This window comes from Lutra lutra, chromosome 1 (assembly GCF_902655055.1).
Source record: "Lutra lutra chromosome 1, mLutLut1.2, whole genome shotgun sequence".
Lineage (NCBI taxonomy): Eukaryota > Metazoa > Chordata > Mammalia > Carnivora > Mustelidae > Lutra > Lutra lutra.
The window spans coordinates 73,860,404-73,885,100 of record NC_062278.1 but is presented as its reverse complement, the minus strand read 5'-3'; the positions used below and the strand labels follow the sequence as shown (position 1 = coordinate 73,885,100).

Here is a 24,697-nt window from a genome sequence, read left to right as displayed (position 1 = left end):
AAGATGCTCACATTACCCTGATGCCAAATTTGAAAGACACTGTAAGAAAACAATAGATCAATATCCCTTATGAACATAAACACAACAAATCCTTAATAAAACACTAACAAAACAAATTCAGCAATTATAAAAACAATTACACATTATAAACAAGTAAGCTATATTCCAGGAACACAATAGTATTTAAATGAAAATGTATAGGATTAAATATCTTCACTACAAAAGAAAAAATCTTAAATCAATGACCTCATAATCTACCTTTAAAAACTAGGTGGTGGGGGAGGAATGAGGAAATGAATCTCAAATAAGTAGAAAGGATTAATTAGTATAAGGCCACAAAACAAGGAAAGAAAACAAAAATCAATAGAGAAAATTAAGTAAAATCAAAAGCCACTTGTTTGAGAATATCAATAAAACTGATAAATTTCTAGCCAGACTAGCTAGATTAAAAGGGGGAGAAACACAAAGTATCAATATCATGGATGAGAGAACATCACTGGGGATTCTACAGATACTTGAAATACAATGTGGAAATTATTTTTAAAAGTATGCCAAATTTGACAGCTGATATGAAATGGTTAAATTCCTAGAAAAACAGAGTACTAGTGCTCACCAAAGAAGAAATAGATAACGTGAATTGAACTGTATGCAGTAATCAATTTGAATTTATTATTTAAAAAAAATTCTTGCAAAAGAAACTATGGGTGCACTGGCAAATTCTATCAAGTACTTAAGGAAGAAATACCAAAATTATACATACTCTCCTAAAAAATTAAGGAAGATGGAATACTTTCTAACTTGTTATATGTGGTCAGCATTACTGATAATCGAAATCAGAAAATCAATCTAATTTTAAAAAGGGCAAAAGACATGAATAGACACTTCACCAAAGATAATATGTTGAAGAAAAAAAAATAAGCATATGAGAAGGTATTTGGCATTATTAATCATTAGGGAAATGTAAATTAAAATCAAAATTAGATTTTGATTCCACAATCACTAGAATGGGTAGAATTATAATCACTGACCAGGCAGACATGGTGGCTCGGTCAGTTAAGCGCTGGACTCGATTTCAGCTCAGGTCATGATCTCAGTGTCCAGAGATTGAGCCCTGCAGTAGCTTGGTGCTGGGTGTGTAGCCTGTTTAAGATTCTCTTTGTTCTGGCGCCTCCGTGACTCATTTAAGCGGTTTCTTTAGGCTCAGGTCATGATCCCAAAAAGCCCGCATAGGCTCCCAGCTCACTGGGGAGCCTGTTTCTCCCTTTTCCTCAGCCCCACCCCCTGCCTGTATTTGCATACTCTCCCCCACTAAAATAAACAAATAAAATCTTTAAAAAAAAAAAAAAATTTCTCTCTTCTCCTGCCCCTCTCCCCCGCTTCTCTCCCTGCTGTAGTGCACGTGAGCGCCCTCGCGTGCTCTCTCACCAAAAAAAAAAAAAAAAAAAAAAAATCAATCACTGATCATACCCAATTTTGTTGTGAGTACTCAATACCTGGAGCTCTCATATACTGCTGGTTGGAATATGATACAATCACTTCGCAAATCAGTTTGGCAGTTTCTTAAAAAGTTAAACACGAGGCACCTGACTGGCTCGGGCTTGGGTCATGATCTCTGGGTCCTGGGATGGAGCCCCTCATGGGGCTCCTTGCTTAGCAAGGAGTCTGCTTCTCTCTCTCCCTGTGCCTCTCCCCTCAGCTCATATTCACTCAATCTCTCTCTCCCTCAAATAAAATCTTTAAAAAAAAAAAAAAAGTTAAACACACACCAACCATGTGACACCGCGACTCCACTTCTAATTATTCCAGCAGAAATGAAAGCTTATGTCCACTCAAAAATTTGCATTTAAGTGTTCATAGCAGTCTTATCTGTAATAGCTAAAAAGTGGAAACAATCCAAATGTCCATCAACAATGAACAGATTAAAAACTGTTGGTATATCAGTGCAATGGAATATGCTCAACAACAAAAAGAAATTGATTAGGGTGCCTGGGTGGCTCAGTCAGTCAGGCATCTGCCTTAGGCTCAGGTCATGATCCTGGGGTTCTGGGATCCAGTCCCACCTGGGGCTCCTTGATCAGCAGGGAGCCTGCTTCTCCCTCTCCCTCTCCCTCTGCCCCTCTGCCTGCCTGTGTTCTCTCTCTCTCTCTCTCTCAAATAAGTAAAATCTTTTTTAAAAAATTGATTACTGATACAATAACATGGGTGAATCTCAAAATAATTACACTACGAAGTGAGACAAAAAAGAGTATATACTGTATGTTTCTATTCATATAACGTTCCAGAAAATGAAAAGTAATTTTTAATAACAGGAAACAGATTATTTAGTGATTTAGATTATTTATTTTGTGATGAGGGGGTGAGAAAGAGGAGGAAGGACAGTGGTGGGCATGATGAAACTTTGGGGGGTATTGCTGAATATGTTTATTATCTTTATGCTGATGGCTTCACAAACGTGTACTATGTCAAAATTTATTAAATTGTACAATTTAAATATGTGTTTTATTATTTTAATTATATTTTGATAAAACTATAAAAATTGGGATTGAGATCTGTGTTAAGTTCCCTGTTCCATGGGGAGTCTTCTCCCTCTCCTGCTGCCTGTCCCTCCTGCTTGTGCATGCACTCTCTCTCTCTCTCTCTTTCTCAAATGAATAAATAAAATCTTAAAAAAAAAAAAGAAACTGAATACTGATCTTTCTGTTTAGAACCCAAACACAATCTTTTCACTAATTCATTTTGCTATAATAAGGCATTTCAAGAAATGACTAGAGGCAGATTTTTATTAGTTATAAACAAATAAAGTGATATCTTTCAAAGAAAATACCAAAAAGCAGACATTCTAGTATATTTTTTGCTAAAGTAAGTCATAGTAGAGAAGGCACAGGAAGAAAATATTATCAGTTATAAGAGAATGAAACTGCACTTATGGAAAAAAAATTAAAAAGCAGAAGTCTTTTTATATAATTTCCATAGCTAACTAATAATCAACTGTGCCACTGATGACATAGAAAGGTTTCTGAAGCTCACATCTCATAGATATAAAATAGATACAAATAATCTATTTTTCAGGTCACTTGGACCCATAATTCTATCTATATCCACTTCTAAATTATAAATTCTTTCAAAGATATATATTTTAAATAACTGAAAGAGAGTTCACTTCTTTGCCTTTTGGCTAAGATTAATTGTAAACAGAAATAGACATAATACAACATGTTTCTTGATAAATATAAAGCTCCAATCAAGGCCAATTGGTTTTATTAAATAAATATACAATGTCAAAGAAGAGCATTAAATCCAAGAAACATGGTGCTTCTGTATAGGAGGTTTTCAAATAACTATAAAATAGCACATTCATATTAGAATAGAGTGAATATAATCTTGGGAAAAACAGGAAAAAATCATATCAGGAATATAAACATTTGCTTTGAGAAGAATACTATTTATCATATATTATCACCCAGGAAGTAAAGTTGTCCTAAGATAGCTTCATTAATGCCCATTTATCTGAACAAGATAAATTTTTTAATTACAAATTATTAATAAAATATTTTAAACAAAAATTCATTAAGTATATTAGTTTCATATTGCTACCATAACAAATTGCCAACAAATTTAATGGCTTAATATATTTTTTTTTCTGTTACAGTTCTGGAGGCCAGAAGTCTGAAATCAATTTCACTGGACAAAAGTCAAGGTGTTGACAAAGCTGCATTTCCTTCCAGAGACTCTAGGGAGTCTAGGTTCTGGACACCACCAGCATTCTTTGAGGCGGTGACTTCCTCCTTACATCCTCACATCACCCACTTCCTACTTCAGAACTTACCTCCATCTCCTAAGCACATTTATGATGATACTTATGACAAGCCTGTTAGGATTGTCCAGGATGGCTGTGAATTAAATTATGCCCCCCAAATTCAAATATTGGTTGAGTCCTAACCACCAAGACCTCAGAATGTGACTTTATTTGGAAATCAATTCACTACATGTGTAATTAATAAAGATAGATCACTAGGGTGAGTCCTAACTTGATAGGACTCACTTAGTTTCTCTTAGGACTGATGTCCTAAGAGAAAGGAGAAATTTGGATATAGAAACAGACACAAGGCACACAGAGAGAACACATGTAAAGATGAAGCCAGCAATCAGAGTGACACTTCCATTGGTCAAGGAAGACCTAAGACTTCCTTGCAAACAAGCTAGGGGAGAGACATGGAACGGATTCTCCCTCACAGCCCTCGCAGGAAAACAACAATACCTTGATCTTGGACTTCCAGCCCCCAGAACTGTGAGACAATAAATTTCTGTTGTTTTAGCCACCCAGTTTGTAGTACTTCATTACAGCAGCCTTAGCAAACTAATACAAGGATAATTTCCTATTTCAAGATCCTTAACTAAATCACTTCGGCAAAATCTCTTTCGTACATAAGGTAGCATTCATAAATTCCAGGGGTTAAGGAGTGGATATCTGTGGAGGGTTATTATTCAGCCTACCACAGCATGCTTATTGTCAAATTAATTTACACACTGGCAGTAATAGGTTAAAAAAAACACATCCTTCCCTCAAGATCAGTGTTATTCATAGTACAAAAGATTCAAGTATCATACAGATTATTTGCAGGGACTTGTATGGATTCTAACAATCTGCTGTGATATTTAACAGAGAAAATTAAAGAAAATGCAGCCTGAGGGAGGGAAGTTTTCCATATCACAAAGCTGTTCCTTGTCAAAAACATTGGTACTTTTGACTTAATCCATTTTCCAGGTTAAATAGATTACATGAACAAATGAATTTAATAATAGGATAACTTATTTGATTGCATTCCAGTAATAAAAGTCACTTATAATTAGGACTCTCTCAATTAGTGATTCAGAATTTCACCTAGAAAATAAAACCATTGTTTGTTGTGTCATAATATTACATGACTGCAGTATCTCCAGAGAGATATAATCTGTGTATATTTTTGTGTTATATGTTTAGAAAGCTTGCATATCTTTACAGGAATACTGGGGAAGATCAATTTAGAACATACAAACCTGTCAGTAACTCCACAATATGGTGGTTTATTTTTTCAGATTACATTTAATATACAATTTATTCTTTTCTTTTCTCCCAAATTCTCTTCTAAAAGGCCAGAATCTATACTCACATGTTGCTATGTTGCTAGACAACTCCCACAGTGGTAAACATGTGGCCTTCACTTTATTCCATCTTCCATTTCTCATCTAAGGTTAAATAATGACAGAGTTAAATTTGCATCTAGACCTCTAAGTTGAAAGGAGGGAGTTTTTCTCACTTTCTTCCTAGAATGAATAACCTACAAAAGTCACCAGATTTCTCCTGTCACGGAGCCACGGAGATTGAAAATGTCCAAAATCTACAAAGAGAAAGAACAGAGTCTCAAATGAGAAGAGACAGTCATTCCCAGATAAACAGGGAATGGACATTTGGTAGAGCAAAATTAATACAGCATTTGCACAAAATTATAACTATTATGTTCAAGTCTAGAAATGCCTTAAAACAAATAGTCATAGTTGCATTCTCAAAATTTCAAAAAATTAACATAAATGATCTGGTCCCAAGACACACTGAATTCATCATAAAAGAGCAGGGATGAGAAATAGCTTAAGTATCCCTGATCTGTGAAAATACTAGGTTGACAAAAAGAAAAAAAAAAAAAAAAAAAAAAAAAATATATATATATATATATATATATATATACCTTCTAGTCATGTTGAAATGGCAATATATTTGGCAATAATCTTGTACCTCCTGTATTGGTTAAGAGTCTTTAAAGGCACATGAATTCTCACTCAAACTGGGGATTTAAAAAGAAACATTTATTCATTAGAAAAGTTTAACTCTATGTGGTTTTACATATGGGTTGATTCCCAAATTCAATTAAACTACTACACCTGGTTTGTTTTGATTTCTTGGATTATTCCTCTGACTTCATATCTAGGCTCCATGAGATGGTTTTAGGTAATTCCAAACTCGTGCTTTCCCCACATTCTGTACATTCATATCCATCAAAATAGTCAGCAGATGTTTTCTTCCAAGCAATGCAGATAAAGTGCAGCTCACCCCAAGCATAAAAGTTGATCCTGGGAAGGGACAGTGCCCAGAAAAACAAAAACAAAAACAAACAACAACAAAAAACAAACAAAAAAACAACAACTGGATACTACTGAAAAGAAGCGGCAGCGTATTAGATACATAGTTGAGTTTACTACATCGCCAAGTCCTCAAACTGGCCCTTGCTCCCCTCCACCAGTTCTGGAGGGAGACAGACAAAAAGGATACACCAGATAAATTCCACATTTCACTACACATGGACTTTAGCCTCACATCCCTATGTGGAGTTCTGGAGAATTAGGCACTAGGTGTGTGGCAAGGGCTCTTTTCATTTGGGTTGACTCTAGATCTTGGGTCTAATGCAAGCCGCTGGACCCTTGGCCCTTTCCCCAGGGGCTCACACAATAATATTACCACACAGTTGACTACAAAAGACAAGGACAGACAAACCCATGGTAGAGCACACCACAAAGAGAAATAAGAGTTTATTTTTTTATTGTGTTATGTTAGTCACCATACAATACATCATTAGTTTTTGATGTAGTGTTCCAAGATTCATTGTTTATGTATAACACCCAGTGCACCAAGCAATCCATGCTCTCCTTAATATCCACTACCGGCTGCCCATTCCCCCACCCACTCCCCTCTAAAACCCTCAGTTTGTTTCTCGGAGTCCACAGTCTCTCTTGGCTCTCCCTCCAATTTCACCCATTCACTTTTCCTTTCCTTCTTCTAATGTCCTCCATGTTATACCTTATGTTCCACAAGTAAATGAAACCATATGATAATTGACTTTCTTTGCTTGACTTATTTCACCAACATTTGTTGTTTCCTGTTTTGTTAATTTTTGGCATTCTAACTGGTATCTCAATGTGGTTTTGATTTGAATTGCCCTGATGGCTAATGATGATGAATATTTTTTCATGTGTCTGTTAGCCATTTGTATGTCTTCATTGGAAAAGCATCTATTCATGTTTTTTGCCCATTTTTTGACTTGATTAACTGTTTTTTGGGTGTTGAGTTTGAGAAGTTTTTTATAGATCTTGGGTATCAGCCCTTTGTCTGTAGTGTCATTTGCAAATATTGTCTCCCATTCCATGCACTGCCTCTTTGTTTTGTTGACTGTTTCCTTTGCTGTGCAGAGGTTTTTTATCTTGATGAAGTCCCAAAAGTTCATTTTTTGTTTTTGTTTCCCTTGCTTTTGGAGATGTGTTTGGAGATTTTAAAAGAAGTTGCTGTGGTTGATTAGAGAATCGATTCCATTTACAATAGGACCAAAAAACGTAAGATAGCTTGGAATAAATCTAACCAAAGAAGTAAAGGATCTATACTTGAGGAACTACAGAACACTCATGAAAAAAAGAAAGAAAAGAAGATGCAAAAAGATGGAATAACATTCCATGCTCATAGACCGGAAGAATAAACATTGTTAAAATGTCTATGCTGCCTAGAGCAATCTATACTTTCAATGCCATCCCAATCAAAACACCATTGGCATTTTTCAAAGTGCTGGGACAAACAATCCTAAAATTTGTATGGAATGAGAAAAGACCCTGAATCACCAAGGAAATGTTGAAAAAGAAAAGCAAAGCTGGGGGCATCACATTGCCTGATTTCAAGCTATATTACAAAGCTGTAATCACCAAGACAGCATGGTACTGGCACAAAAACAGACACACAGACCAATGGAACAGAGTAGAGAGCCCAGCTATGGACCCGCAACTCTGTGGTCATATAGTCTTTGACAAAACAGGAAAAAATATCCAGTGGAAAAAAGATAGTCTCTTCAATAAATGGTGCTGGGAAAATTGGACAGCTATATACAGAAGATGAAACTTGACCAATCTCTTATACCATACACAAAGATAAACTCAAAATGGATGAAAGACCTCAATGTGAGACAGGAATTCATCAAATCCTAGAGGAGAACATAAGCAGTAACCTCTTCAAGAAATAAGAGATATTTGCGTAAAGATAGGTTATTTCTACTCCTCTTACTAAAGCTCCATCTTTAGAAATCCAGCTTTTTTCCTGTTCTGTTTAAAAATACAGTGCTTCGGGACGCCTGGGTGGCTCAGTTGGTTGGACGACTGCCTTCGGCTCAGGTCATGATCCCGGAATCCCGGGATCGAGTCCCACATCAGGCTCCCAGCTCCATGGGGAGTCTGCTTCTCCCTCTGACCTTCTCCTAGCTCATGCTCTCTCTCACTGTCTCTCTCTCAAATAAATAAATAAAATCTTAAAAAAAAAATAAATAAAAATAAGTAAAAATACAGTGCTTCTTTGAAGGCAGAGTGTGAAATGGACTCAGAGAACTTAGAGAACTGACAAAAGGCCCATCAGCAGATGGAACAGAGAACAGAATTTTTCTTGTAAGCTTTTAGCTAAGGGGTTGTTTTACTCTTGGTGTGGAAGAAATATTAATCTAAATCAGAAATTCCCAAATTTTTAAATTCAGGTCTTCTTTGTATAAAAATAAAAATCTCGTGCCCTCTATCACTGTTAACTGGACTTTTCACAAATCAGTACCAAAATCAATGCAAATTTAAGTAACAAGGCACATTGTTACTTTTAATTTGAATGTGGACAGTTCATACGGTTTGCTTGACAGAAACATATCAGTTCCATAAACTCTGAATAATGGAGCAGTCTTACCTTCATTGACTTCTACTATGCTGCCAATTTGTAAATCATTTCAATGTAAAGAAATATCTCCTGTTAATTTGAATATACTTTTTAAAACTAAGCATGCACTCAAGGTTGCCTTAGAGGTCCTGTGGGATGGGGGTGGAGGGGTGAGGGATGGACATGGAAGCAAGAATGCTTAGGGTATGGGAAGGAGGAGTTTCTTTCCAATCCTCACTGAGAACCACAAGCCTATATCATTTTTTAGTGCAATACAAATACCATTATATTTAAATTATATTTTTAGCAAATGATACATTTATTTTGCATTATGTTTAAAGCAAACTATACTCAAACATAGCATTTTTGTTAATAAGAAAATGATTCAAGAAGGAGGTATCCATATATCTTCAGCAGTTAGAGACAGCTGATATTATTCTTTATCAGATTGGATTTTTTTCTTCAAAATGTTTATTTAAATTCTACTTAGTTAACATATGGTGTAATATTAGTTTCAGGAGGAGAATTTAGTGATTCATCACTTACATACAACACCCAGTGCTCAACATAACAAGTGCCCTCCTTAATGCCCATCTTCCATTTAACCCATCCTCACCCACCTCCCTCCATCAATAACCCTGTTTGTTCTATATCATTTAGAGTCTTTTACGGTTTGCTTTTCTCCCTCTCTCTCTCTCTCTCTCTCTCTCTTTTCTCCCCTTCCAACCTGTTCATCTGTTTTGTTTCCTAAATTTCACATATGAATAAGATCATATGGTGTTTGTCTTATTTCATTTAGTATAATACACTGACTTATTTCACTTAGTATAATACACTCTAGCTTCATACACATCACTGAAAATGGCAAGATTTCATTCTTTTTGATGGCTGAGTAAGATAATATTCATATATATATGTATAACCACACACACACACATATATATATATTACATTTTTATCCATTCATCAGTTGATGGGCACTTGGGCTCTTTCAATAGTTTGGCTATTGTTGATAATGCTGCTATCAACATCAGGCTGCACATGCTTTTGTATCCTTTGTGTAAATATCTAATAGTGCTATTGCTAGAATGTAGGGTAGTGTCAGGATGGCTAAAATTAACAACATGGGGAAGAACAGATGTTGGTGGGTGTGGAGAAAGGAGAACCCTCTTACACTGTTGGTGGGAATGTAGGTTGGCATCTTTTCTAATTGTTTATGCCCAGCCTAGAGTACCCAGTACCCATATCAAATTGTTTAATTATGCCACTATTTTTAAATAGTTAAATATCTCTTTGCATGGAGATATTTGGGCGGAGCAATGAAACTTAAAATAAAGAATATAATGATTGCCAGAGGCAGGAGGTGAAGGATGAGTGAAATTGGAGAAGGGGGCCAAAAAGTACAAACTTCCCATTTTAAAATAAGTAAGTCAAAATATGTATTGTACAGCATGATGACTATAGTTAGTGATAATCTTTTGCATATTTGGAAGTTGCTAATAGGGTAAATTTAAAATTTCTCATCACAAGAGAGAAATTGTAACTCTTGTGATAGATATTGTAGAGATCATTTTACAACGTAAAGAAATACTAAATCACTATGCTATACACCTGATACTAATATAATGTTATATGCCAATTATATCTCAATGAAAATAAAAATAATTCAAAGTTCATAGAGGAATTTTGAAAATGGTAAAAGTGACATTTTAAGTCAGTGTGACAAGATGAACTATCAAATCTACAGAGATGGGGCAACAGATTAGCCTTTTTTTTTTTTCCAAATAAAACTGAGGAACAATTTCACTGCCTACAGCTTGCTAAAGTCCAGATGAATACGTTTAAAATGTAAAAGAAAATAAAACCATAAAAGTATCAGAGGAAAAGAGGGGTAGATCTTAATCTTAGACTAGATAAGACCATTCTAAGTTTTATCACAGACTACAAAAGCTGTAAGAGAAAATATAAACAGGTTTGACTACCCAAAATTTCTACATAGAGAAAAAAAATACTACCTACAAAGGGAGAAGAAAATTTGTTGAATGCTTGCAATGCACATGAAAAGCGAAGGACTAATATCCAAACAGAAATAATGTTTGCAAACCAAAATCAATTAAAATTACAATATAAATATCTAGCTTAAACAATACAGAAAGGAAATACAGAAACTTAAATAATAACTACATTAGGAAATTATTAGTAATTTACAGTACCAGATTTCAAACAAATATTCTTCACTTTTGGCAAGACTAAAGAGAGACAATATTAGAAAAAATGTACAAGACTAGAAATTTTTCTCTGTCTTACTTCACTCAGCATAATCTCCTCCAGTTCCATCCATGTTGCTACAGATGGTGGGTATTCACCTTCTCTGATGGCTGAGTACTATTCCACTGTAGATATGAACCACATCTTCTTTATCCATTCATCTGTTGAAGGGCATCTCATCTCCTTCCACAGTTTGGCTATCATGGATATTGCTGCTGTGAACATTGGGGTGCATGTGCCGCTTCTTTTTACTACATTTGTGTCTTTGGGGTAAATATGCAGTTAGTGTAATTGCTGGGTCATAGGGTAGCTCTTTTTTAACTTTTTGAGGAACCTCCATGCCGTTTTCCAAAGTGGCTCTACCAGCTTTCATTCCCACTAACAATGTAAGAGGATTCCCCTTTCTCCACATTCTCACCAACATTTGTTGTTTCCTGCCTTGTTAACTTTTGCCTTTCTAACTGGGGTAAGGTGGTATCTCAATGTGGTTTTGATTTGAATTTCCCTGATAGCTAATGATGTTGAACATTTTTTCATGTGTCTTTCAACCATTTGTATATGTTCTTTGGAGAAGTGTCTGTTCGTGACTTCTACCCATTTTTGGACTTGATTACTAGTTTTTTGGGTGTTGAGTTTGAGAAGTTCATTATGGATTTTGGATACCAGCCCTTTATGTTTAATGTCCTTTGCAAATACCTTCTCCCATTCTGTGGGTTGCCTCTTTGTTTTGTTGACTGTTTCCTTTGCTGTGCAGAAGCTTTTTATCCCAATCAAGTCCCAAAAGTTCATTTTCATTTTTGTTTCCCTTTCCTTTGGAGACTTGTCATGAAAGAAGTTGCTGTGGCTGATGTCACAGAGGTTACTGTCTATATTCTCCTCTAGGATTTTGATGGATTCCTGTCTCACATTGAGGTATTTCATCCATTTTGAGTTTATCTTTGTGTATGGTGTCAGAGAATGGTTGAGTTTCATTCTTCTGTATATAGCCATCCAGTTTTCGCAGCACTATTTATTGAAGAGACTGTCTTTTGTCCACTGAATATTTTTTCCTGGTTTGTGGAAGAGTAGTTCACCATAGAGTGGAATATAAGGAATAGCATGGAGAACATTAGAGAAAGGAAGGGAAAACTGAAGTGGGGGGAATCAGAGGGAGAGATGAACCATGAGAGACGAACCATGAGAGACTATGGATTCTGGGAAATAATCTGAGAGTTTCAGAGGGGAGGGTTTCAGATGGGGAAGTCCAGTGACTGGTGTTAAGGAGGGCACGTGTTGTAATGAGCTCTGGGTGTTATACGCAAATAATGAATCATTGAGCACTACATCAAAAACAGATGATATACTGTATAATGACTAACATAACACAATAAAAATGGGGAAAAAAGACTAGAAATATTTTAAAACTTCTGGAGAGCATGTTAATTTGTTTAATCATTTTAGAGGGCAAATTCAAAGTATTTGGAAATGCATGTATTTATAAATGTATGTATAATTCTTTGATCCAGCTTTAACACTAATATAAATTTCTGGCAGATATACTCAAATAGGCATACAGACATACATACACACAATTATTCTTTGTAGAAGGAAAAACATGAAAGGAACCTAAGTGTTAATGAACTAGGTATGAGTTAAGTCATGATCCGTCTATGCAATATTGTATTAGGTTGCCAAGAGAAAGAACAATGTAATTTAAAAGTACTTTCAATAAAAGGTAATCAAAATAATTCTTAAGTAGAAATAAGACAAAAGCACAAGTATCACATGAGCCATTTTTAGTAAAAATATGTTTACATGTATTTTAAATGTGTAAAGAACACTAAATTTTTAAGTGGTTACCTTTATTCAGGCCCATATTTTCTGACTTTTATGTTTATTCATAAAAATTGAATGTAACTTCAGCAACTTTAAAAATATTTTAAATTATTTTTATAAAGAACATAAGTTTGGCAACACAATGACCTTTATCGAAATCCCACTTCCTACGCAGATTAACAATGAAATCTTGGACAAGTTACTTAGCTTGTAGCTTTAGATTTGTCATCCATAAACTGGAGATAATGACTGTTTTTTTGGATTTTGGAGGAGGGAAAAATGCAATAATGTACTTCAGTGCTTATCCTGGTACCTGAAACATAAAAATATTCAGTAAGTGGTAGCTGTTATATCACATTATTACCAATACCATAATACTGCTATAAAATGTGAAGTTAGCAACATCCTGTTATTTATTTTTATAAATAAATACATGAACATGGGGACCCAAATTATAATTGCAATTACTATTTAGACAAAATAAACAGCATCTTTTACTGAATAGCTTCTTAGATAAGTTTCTTCATTTCTAATGGATTTTCTCCATGTCTTCTTAATAGATTTAAGGCAGAGCTTATAAAATTATAAAAAATGTTTAAAATTGAGTGTTACCTGGGGAATTGAAATTATGCAGGCAGTTAAATTGAGTAATTTTGTCTGGAAATGTTTTTATTCTCCATCCATGCTGAAATTGCCTAAATTTGCTTTATAGAATTACAAATCGCTAGCTAATGGCCAACTCTGTTTTACTTTTGGATAAATTTGATATAGCTAAGTTTCCACTAGCTATATTGACACACAGTGACAAATCAAGATTCCTTCTCAACACCCATATCTAAAATACCCCTCTATGCTATTATATTTATACAATTTCTATGACAAGAAAATTTTATGTGCATTTAGATTTACGGGTACCTTGTTCAGAAAATCATCAATCTAAATGCAAATAGACCCCAACCAGGACTTTTGAGGAAAAAAAAATCCTCAAAACTTTCTCATTTTTTCAAAATTTAAGATGAGAAAGTTTTGGCCAAATAAATGCTACCTACCTGTTCAAGAAAAAAAAAAAAAGAAAGAAAAGAAAAAGCAGGCTTTGTATTCTGTTCATGTACAGTTATGCTATTAAAAAATAGCAGTTTAACAGCAGTTTAATTGGCACTATAATAAATTATATGGCAACATGTTGGTCAACACTAAAGGACACAGAGATATCATTTCCAATTATTAGTATGAATAGAACCACCCAGATATCAATTAACATCACATCACTATGATTACTTTTTATTGTTCTTATTCCACTAATCAAACACACACCTTTTTAGTTTATATTTTTAATTTCAAAAATTATGCTAAGAAAAGATTAAATTTAGGGGATCCTGGGCAGCTCAATCAGTTAAGCATCTGCTTTCAGCTCAGATCATGATCTCAGGGTCCTGGGATCAAGTTCTGCATCTGGCTCCCTGCTCAGCAGGGTATCTGCTTTTCCCTCTGCCTTTCTTTGTGCTCTGTCTCCCTCTCTCTCTCTGTCTCAAATAAATAAATTTTTAAAAGTAAAAAAAAAAAAAGATTAAATTTATTTCAAATGTAAATGAATGTGAAGCATGTAAAGCTAATTAGGTTTATAACCACTGAGAATAATATGAAAAAGAAGATTAAATTGCTTTGGTTCAAGGAAAATCTTTTAGGAAACATTTGTTGAATAAATATGAAAGAAAAATTTTAATGTTTTCATTCACAGTTAATATTTGGCTTAGGGGTATCTGGGCGGCTCAGTGGGTTAAAGCCTCTGCCTTCAGCTTGGGTCATGATCCCAGGGTCCTGGGGATCGAGCTCCACGTTGGGCTCTCTGCTTAGTGGGGAGCCTGCTTCCCTTCCTCTCTCTGCCTGCCTCTCTGCCTACTTGTGATCTCTGTCTGTCAAATAAATGAATAAAATCTTTTTTAAAAATTGGCTTATATTTTACATTTGAAAATTATATGCATTTTCTTTAATTCTTAATATACACTGATTACTGTCTTTATAATGTATTAGTATTATGTGTTGGTAGAAGAGAGGAGGAGAAAGATATTTATAAAATATTTAAATAAAGCTCTCACAATTTTTGAAGATTATAGAGGAATAATGCCAGTTAACAGTGACAGATTTCAAAAAAAGCAAAGTGAAAATTTGTGGGAAACAAAAATACGCTGAAAGTTTTGGTGATAAAGTAACATTAATTAAATAATGTTCTGACATTGGTAACAATTTAGAACAATTAAATTTAGAACAATTTAATCTAAGGAGATACAGCTTTTAAAAATATTTTCTTTAATTATATCTCAGCTATTCCCTAGATTCTCAGACATTTGGTAGGCAATATTATCTATGCAAGTATTTTGTTTATTATGGAAATGGGATTTCATTTTGAAATGCATCCGTGATGATTTATTGACTAGTTTTAAGTCCTGTATAAGGAAAGAGAGTGTTGAGTGGAAGTTTGGCACCAGCAATAATTTTTTTTTTTTTCCCCAGCTGACAGGTTTACAGGATTAAGCTTTAAAGTGTTTGCTAGCATCCCCAGGATGCCTTTCCATAGTGGAGCAGAGTTTAGATCGACTCTGGGGTATTAGCACATGATGAAGGTAATCTGTTTCCTTAGCTGAAGCTCACAAACAAAGCAGTTAAATCCCCATCACAAATGACTATACTGGGACTCATTACACTTTTCATAGGCCTGGATCTTTTTGTTTCTAAGTCCCTAAAACATTTATATAGGGCAATGAAATTTTCACAGAACCTGAGCCAATTCCTTTAACGAAGAACGAGATACATTGCTTTGAAAGGTACAGTGTTATTCCAAAAGTAGGAACGTAATTCAAGGAGCAAAGAAAGACTGGAAAAGAAAGAACCGCCTCCACAGTTCCTGGTTGAAAATAGAGTAGGGACTTGGTCTCAAATGCTGCTTATTTTGCCAAAGTTTTCATTTATGTGTTAATGTAACAAACCTTGGTTGAGTTTCTACCATGTGCCAGGCTTAATGCGAGGACCTGATATAAGAAAGTGAATATGTCATGATACCAATCTCCAAGAAGTTTGGTCCAGCAGAGGAGAAAGGTCTGTAAAACTTGTTACAAAACAGTGTAATAGGGCCTATTAAAAGATAAGTAAAAAGTGCCTAATATTGTGGGACCAGGTAGAAAGGGGCTATTCAGAGAGTATTGGGGCTGGGATGAATGGGAAAGGCTGAACCATAGGAAGAAAGCCTTATAGATATATGAACGTATATGTTCAGAAGTGAGAATTGGAAAAAAAAAAAGTGAGAATTGCGAGGTATAAAGTAAGAAGAGCTTTTTTGGAAAATGCCTTTTAAAGTTTCAGAATATTGACTTAATGAGTGCAGTAAACATGACTTTCTAAGTGAAGTTTAATGTTACAGTCGTTCTAATTTCCTATAAAGAGATAGAGGGAGACAGAAATAGAGAGATGAGAGAGAGAGAAAGATTAAGATTCATGAAAACCTACTGGACACTGGGGTGTGAGAGTTGAAAATGTGTCCTGTTCAGTCAGGATCACTTTCTGTAGTAGAGTATGTATATTATGCTAACCCTGCTGTCAGATCAGAAGCAGTACTGACTTTGGTAAACTTATGTCAGATGTTTAAAATAGAGATAAAAATTCTCATTTATTGAGCACTTCTGTGATAAGTTGTCTTCTAAAAAATGTTCTACATATAGTATCTTTTAGTCCTCAAAAATCTGTGTAAAGGAAGTTGTTTTATTTTATAAATAAAGACATGGAGAAACTCAGTAACCTACCAGAAGGCAAAATGATGGAACTGGGTAGATGTGGGTTTCAGGCCCAGGTGGTCTAACTCTACGGCTCCTACAATTAAACCTAGCCTATTTGTTTCTAAATCATAACTATTTGATTTTTCTTCTCTTGAAAACTTTAGCTACTTATTTCTGAAAATTTTTTTGTCCACAGCAATGAATATTTTCTACCACTTGCCTATGATGTTACTTTACAGAATACTTTCCATTTGTCTGTAATTACAGATCATAGATAATGTAATAACATTATCTTTGGGTAATTTGAAATTTCCTCACTTTGGTGTCATCTTTGTTGAACATTTGTTCCTCCTAACACACACAATGTATGAATTGCTTGTGAACCCAAGGTTTAACATATCTCTGTAATAAGAGGTTAAGTAATTATTAGAAGATACTGGTTGACTGCCCAAAGTATTTGGATAGAATGAGTGAACTCTATAATAAAGACTTTCTTTTCCTTAATAAACCAAATAAATGGGGTTCCGTTATCAGGAGGAATGGTTACCTGTTACTGTGAAAGTTTAACAAGAAATGTCATTATCAGTATCATTATCACCACAGTTGTTTGTGCCTGGCCAACATCCATATCCCTTGGTGTGATAACAGCTGCTCAATATTTACTCTGAGGAATTATTGGTATCTTATTTCAAGGAGGGCTGTTGAGACTATCAATTGTCCTCCTTTGGAGCATGTAGCTCAAACTATGCCAAAACGATGGTTTCTCCTAGGAATAAGAATAATGAGCAAAGTGATTCTAGGATAGAGAATGGCTGGACATGATTTATCCCAGTGACAATTGAATCAGGAGCCAATTATTACCACCCCATCACCCCACCTTCCCACACCTGAAGTCATCATGGTTGCTAACCTTTTAGAGACATTCTTCTTTGACTTCTTTTCTTCTATGAAAAACAACAAACCCTACAATAACATTATTTTTTTCTTAAATGACTAGAGTTAGATTCTGTTGATTTAAACTAAAGAACACTGACTGATTCAATAATCAATAAATTTTTGTTTAAAATCTATGTTGATGGATGCTAGAAATCATTTATCAGCCTTTATCAATAGCCAGTCTTTTATTTGCCTATGTTCAGGTTAATTTCATTGTGGACCAAAATGACATAGGTAGAATTAGTATCTCCAAATTAGTGGGATTGATTCTAAATTTTTTTTTAAATTTTTATTATTTTTTTAAAGATTTTTATTTATTTGACAGAGAGAGAGAGACATCACAAGTAGGCAGAGAGGCAGGCAGAGAGGGGGGGGGAGGAAGCAGGCCTCCTGCAGAGCAGAGAGCCCGACGTGGGGCTCGATCCCAGGACCCCCGGATCACGACCTGAGCCGAAGGCAGAGGCTTTAACCCACTGAGCCACCCAGGCGCCCCTAGTGGGATTGATTCTAACATGAAGTTTGTTCTACTACAAAAATCAAATAGCTGCAACAAAATAAATTTCTATCTGCTTTTCATGGGCAGCCTATTGCAGAGTACATGAGTGAGATCTTTTTAAAGGGGTAATTCTAATGCTTAGCATGTAGCAAAAGCTCAATAAAGAGTAGTAATATCATGAATAGGATTGTGTTTTCTGGGCACTTGGAATATAAGTATAAACACAACTACATCCAAGAAAATTGTCTTCTGTTTGTCAATAAGGCAAAAGTTTCTTGCTAAACTTGGACTGGACTCAGAGATCCAAAGCATTCTCAGAGATATACTATTCTTCTAGGAATATCCAAGAACCTGATAGTATAAGGAAAGGTATTTCAATCGGTTGTTAACTGCAGTGAAGGAAGGTATGTAAAGCGTAGTATGATATCCTAGTTTAAGAATCAACCAAAAAGCAGGAGAACAGAGTTTGTTTTCTTGCTTTATCACAAATTTACTGTATGACTTAATGAATGTATTTCATCTACTTTAGCTTCCATTTTTCACTTGTCTGTTGAGGATTTTGACTTAGACAAGATGAAGGATTTTGCCCTTCCTTAAAAATGTATGAAACTGTGCTTTTTACAGTATCTATGCATCTAGACTTCATCTATTTATTCACTTGTTTAAGAAACAATTTTATTGAGTGGCTATTTTCTGTTAAGTGCTGCGGATAGATGCCCAAAGTAAATAAATTAGGAGAGCATATCTACAAGCAGGAATGGAAGAAAAAAGAAATCATAAATGCATCCTTTAAGAAATTATAACAATTAAAAATAAAATACTAGAGGTAATTGGCTACTAGAATGTGAGAGCAAACTCTTATTGAATAAGGGTGAGGAATCATAGGTAATTTAAAAGATGACGATAAACCATGACAAAGCATGGTATATCCAAGGGATAACAAAAGCATCTGTATAACTAACTGGAGCATAGAATCTAGGCATAAAGGAGGATAAGGGGGAAAGTGGAGAGGGAGCATTTTACAAATGACCTCGCATTGCATACCACTGAGTTTAAACATCAGTGTCTATTTGAAGACTTAGGGTCATCCAGGCCAGAGTACAGTTTATTTTGCCAAAATAAACTCTTCCTGTTTGTTTAATATTTCCAACTCTCATTTACTTGAGCATCAAATTCTATCTATTACTATTTCAGTAGTCTATTCCCTCTCCTATACTCCCATATTACTTTTTTTAGTTTAGGTCTTGTTCATTTTTACCTGGATTTTATAATTATTTAGGAGGGAAAATGTTGCAGGAAAACTTGAGAACTACTGCTCTGTATGCATCTGAATTTTCTTCTCTCACTACTAAAGTACAAAGATTTATTGTCTAAAAAGCAATTCTTCTATTTCTTCTTTATTCCAACCTCTTTTGCTTTTTAAAGGAAACATACACTTATGACAACCTGTCTCTTGAGTATACTAAAAAGCCTTCCTCTCATATGGACACTACTCGTCTGCATTTACTGCTTAAGATCCCAAGTTTAAAAATTACACATTAAATCCTCGTACTACTCCAGGCCCAACTCAAAACATCTCTAGCAAAAACCCTTTAGATTTTCCTTATATTTATTGCCTCAGTGTCCTCAGCTTTAACTGCTCAATGCCCGTAGCAAAAGCTTCTACTCCTACAATCTACTGAAATAATCTTAGCTAAGACTGTTGTTTTATATCCAATGGACACAGTTCATTATTTTTTTAGTTTGAACTCTCAGCATCATTATACACAATTAATTCCTCTTTTCTGCTTGAAACACTCTCTGTTCTTATTTTTTGTGTCTCCATATACTCCTTGTTTTCTCTACACCTCTATGGTGGCTTTTTCTGTCTCCTTACATGTTCTTGGTCTACCATGTCTTTAATGATTCTTTAAATGATGGAATTCTTCAGTTCTCCCTTTGCTCTTTCTCTTTAACATTTTAACAGTGTCCATAACTTCAAATATGTTCTATACTGCAGCCAAAGTGTTATCTTCAATATACATCTCATCCCTGGGTTTCAGGCACATGTATTCACTTCCCTCCTTTACATCTCAAGAAATTCTCAAATGCACTACAAATATTATAAGTCCAAGAATTTACTCACGATATTATTCTTCAAATCTTGTCATCTTATTTTCTTACTTCAGTAATCGACACCATCATTCATCTAGTTATTTAAGCCATCAACCTAATTCCAAGCAAGGGATTCATTTGTGGGTCAGTTTCTTATATGCAGACCACTTTTAGAGAATTCTAAACACTGCCTGAACTCTGCAGAGATTCTGCTCACAATTTATCTGGTAAAGTGAGTGTTTGCTCGAGCATATGGTATCTCATGCATTAGCGACACATTGCTACACTGTATGCCCCAAAACTACATTGCCTTAAAAAAGACATCAGATTCATAGTCAATAAAAATTATCAAGTGGCTATTTAATGTAATATCAGTGTAGAAATCCCTGAGAGTGGTCAGAATGGTCCATGCAATACCCCAGTGGCATCAACTGCACCTAAACTCCTGGCTTTAGCTATTATTTGCACAAAGAAGTAGGATTCTGTTAGTTGGTCTGTTATCACAGGTATTATGAATTTCCACAGGAATGAAAATGAGTGGACACTTTTCATATGCCAAACTGTATCACTTACTATTTCCTGAATGGCTTTTCATAGAGCCAGTCTACCCCAAAATTTCATCCCTACACATTTAATTATTTTCATTCTATAAATTCAAAATTTTTTTATGAAACATGAACTAAAGAGAAAAAGGAGGAGATATTTTGTGACCAACATAGGCCAGATAAAGATTTTTATAAGGAGAAAGATATTCTGGTCCCTTATTAATAAAAAAAATATGAAGGTTGCATAAGGGTTAGACTATCATTCATGTGCAAACTGTTATGATAAATGTTGATTGTGAGGACATTAATTTAAAACCTGAGAATGTTACCATGAATATATCCACTAGAATTTTCTTAATTAAAGAAAAATTATACAAAACAAGAAATGTGAGATATATTTGATTCTGGCTTCATATGTATATTTTTCTAGTTAACAGCTACAAATACATAGGAAAAAATGAGTTGGCTATTAATATTTTTCACATAGGTCTATAAACCTAGACTTACACTAATAGATCATCCTCTGCATGAAGTCTAAATCTCTTAGCTGCATAAGATTGGGGAATGCATTGCAGAGTTTAATTAAATTGTTAATATGAATTTATATTGTTTCAGAACTATTTTTTCCACAACACATTAAAAAAAAAAAAAACCCAGAAGACATGCCAGCCTATTTCAATGACTTTTTATTCTAAATCTCATCAGCATTAAATTAGAAGTATGAGTATAATCTCTACTCAGCCCAACCTAGAGGATTTGGGTTTCTTTTGTTCTCTTCCTGATGCTGTGTTTATATATTGATTGTTGTATATTTCCATTGCGGAATATTAGAACTCTTTCAGGTCTGACATTCGGGCTTTACCCCAGTACACAGTGGTTTCAATTCTTTAACTGCAAGCATTTATGTTTAAAAAGTTACCAATTAACAGATTTTCTTTCCTGAACTAGTTATGTTCAAGCAATTCTATCAATCAACTCTATTATATAGATGCATAAATATGGCTTTTACTAATTTTGTGTTAGAACATCCAATATATTCTGGGTCTACATATTTCCTTATTAAAATAGATATCTTAATAATTATAATAATTATAAAAGCAAACTTCTATTAAATATTTGTTATATTCAAATTTGGGACACTTGAGTTCATGAATTATTCTTTTTGGGGGAAAAGGGCAAGTTTTGGCCCTTGAATAACTGAGGACTCATGGTGGAGTGGGGAAGTGGTGGTTAGTTTTTACCAATAAAAATATAACACTCACATTAGCATCTCCCATTGTCAGGAACTACAATAGTCAGTCATTAGGAATGTACTTATAATTAAATATTGCTTATAATTAAATATTATTATATGTAAATTTTCTTTTTTCCTAAGATGTTATTTTTAAGTAATCTTAATGTGGGGCTCAATCTCACAACTCTGAGATCAAGAGTCCCATGCTCCACCGACTAAGCCAGCTATGTGTCCCTGTAAACTGTCTTTATTTATTTTTTTTTTAAAGATTTTTTATTTATTTGTCATAGAGAGAGAAGCGAGAGCGAGCACAGGCAGACAGAGTGGCAGGCAGAGGCAGAGGGACAAGCAGGCTCCCTGCCAAGCAAGGAGCCCGATGTGGGACTCGATCCCAGGACGCTGGGATCATGACCTGAGCCGAAGGCAGCTGCTTAACCAACTGAGCCACCCAGGCGTCCCTGTAAACTGTCTTTAAATTAATTTTTGGTAAGTTAAATCCTGAAGGTACAGTAGAGAAAATGATATTCATATGAGTGCTGAAAAGTTTGGATTTGAAAATCTTTAAAAACTGAAATTTCCTGTCTGTGGATAATAAAATATATGGTTTTCATGAGTGGAAAAGCAATTACAAAATATCAAGTCAATTCTCTCTCTGATTGTTCATATCAGAAAAATTTAAGTGAGATTTCTGGGATCATATTCCTTGTTAATTCATATCTGCATTTATTTATTTGACAAAAATTTACTGAGCATGTATGATGTATTAGGAATGACTGCACGCTAGTGGTAGGACAGTCAATAAGACAGTTTTGTTTCCTGTTCTCTCAGTTTATATTCTATAAAGAAAGGCTAAAAATTAAATAAATTTCAACGAATAATTTTAAGACATTAGTTAGAACATGACCAATATTTATGTACTCATATCTGAAGAAGATTAATCATATAAAAATTGTCTCCCAAACAAAAAAAAAAAGTGTTTATAAAAGCTAAATCTACAGATACTCTATACACTATATTCCATAGTCTTTTTTTTTCCTGGATATGCTGATTGACTGAAAGCTGTTGAGAAGGACAGTTTGCCTTTGAAGAAGCTAAATTATCAGGAAATCCACTTGTAGATAATGATGAGTTTCCCAATAAACCTCGCAGTTTTGCCTGTGAGTTAGAAATAATGTCCTCTTCTCAGTGTGATGGTTGTTATTTGCTTCCTTACATGCTTCTGCTTTATTCAGCCTAGATTTATACCATTTCCCACAATAGGACTATTTTGCAACTATTTTCTTCAACCTCAACTCCAAAAAGGACTGTGCTATGAGACTTTGTCTTCATTTTGAAGTAATATCAGCTAGATGTTTGTCAGGGTGTAATAACTGTGTAATAACATCAAAGCATCTAGATATTAAACAGTAGAAGGTGGCAAGAATTGTAAGGATAATTACACACATCTTGAAAAACAATAGACTATTTCATATTCACCCAAACGTAGGCCAAAAGGGACCAGGTTAGTCATTTAAACTGTTTATTACAAAAGAAAGATTATATCCAGAGGTGAGAGAAAATATATGAACAAGTTACAGTATTCTGAACAAGGAGCTTGATCTGAAGGTCTTGGGAAAAAGCTAAGTAACTATTTGGCATTGATGTCATCTTGTTTATTAAAAGGTTCTTTTTTTAAATTATTTTTATTAACATATAATGTATCATTTGCCCCAGAGATACAGGTCTGTGGATCATCAGGCTTACACATTTCACAGCACTCACCATAGCACATACCCTCCCCAATGTCCATATTATCAATAGGTTCTTGGGTAGCTGTCTACACTCAGAGGTTCTCTGATTCTGTAGGCCTTTTAATGAATCTAGGAATTAAATTTCTAGTGGGAATGTTTTGTGATGTAGCAAAATAATCTAAAGGGGAATTTAAAAAAAAAAAACAGCACTTATAATTTATAATTATAATTTATTATAATTATAATTATAATTATAATTTCAAAGCACTTATAATTTCAAAGCACTAGTGTGATAAATTGGAAACTTGGCACAAGACAGATGTTCTCCAGAGTCATTTAATGGCTTTATCATGGGCAAAGTCACAACAAAAGCTTACAACCTTTACAAAAGAATAAAGACATTTCAGAGTGCCTGAGTGGTTCAATCAGTTGGGTGATTGACTCCTAATTTCGGCTCTGGTCACGGTGTCTGGGTTGTGAGATAGAGCCCCACACTGAGCCCCACAACCAGCTCCATGCTCAGAGGGAGTCTGCTTGGGATTCTTTCCCTCTGCCCTATCATCACTCACCCTCTCTTTCTCTCTCTCTCAAATAAATAAATAAGTCTTTAAAAAAATAAAGAATATAAAGACATTTCATGGAAGGAAGAGTAGGGATCAGTCTCCATTTAAATATATTTCCCAAATTCTGACACTACAAAGCACTAAAAGATAAAGATCTGGTGTGCAAAACTATATAATAAACATGTATGACACATAACACAAAAGATAGGAAGAGAAGAAAATGTGGTAAAAGATTGTTAAACTCTAGCACTATCAGGAAATAGTAAAAATACTAATTTGTTTTATATGCTCATGAGACAAGGACATGTTCTGTAACTTAGGACAGATAACTACAAAAAGAGGAGAAAGATGATATGTAACTCATAATTTAATAGAAGGTAAAAAATGAAATTATAATATATGTATATTTCATTAATTCTGAAGAAGGCAAGCAAAAAAAGAAATTGAACATATAAGTCAAACAAAAAGTCATCGTACAGTAGATATAATTAAGCTCAACTATGTAACTAATTACATTAAATGTAAACTCTCCGAGTAAAAGCCTAAGA

The 24,697-nt window shown here is 34.5% G+C and overlaps 1 pseudogene; it reads right to left on the bottom strand.

Moving 5' to 3' along the window:
- Positions 1-6,177, bottom strand: part of LOC125097756 (tigger transposable element-derived protein 1-like) — an 85,601-nt pseudogene extending 79,424 nt beyond the window's left edge.
- Positions 6,178-24,697: the final 18,520 nt, after the last annotated feature.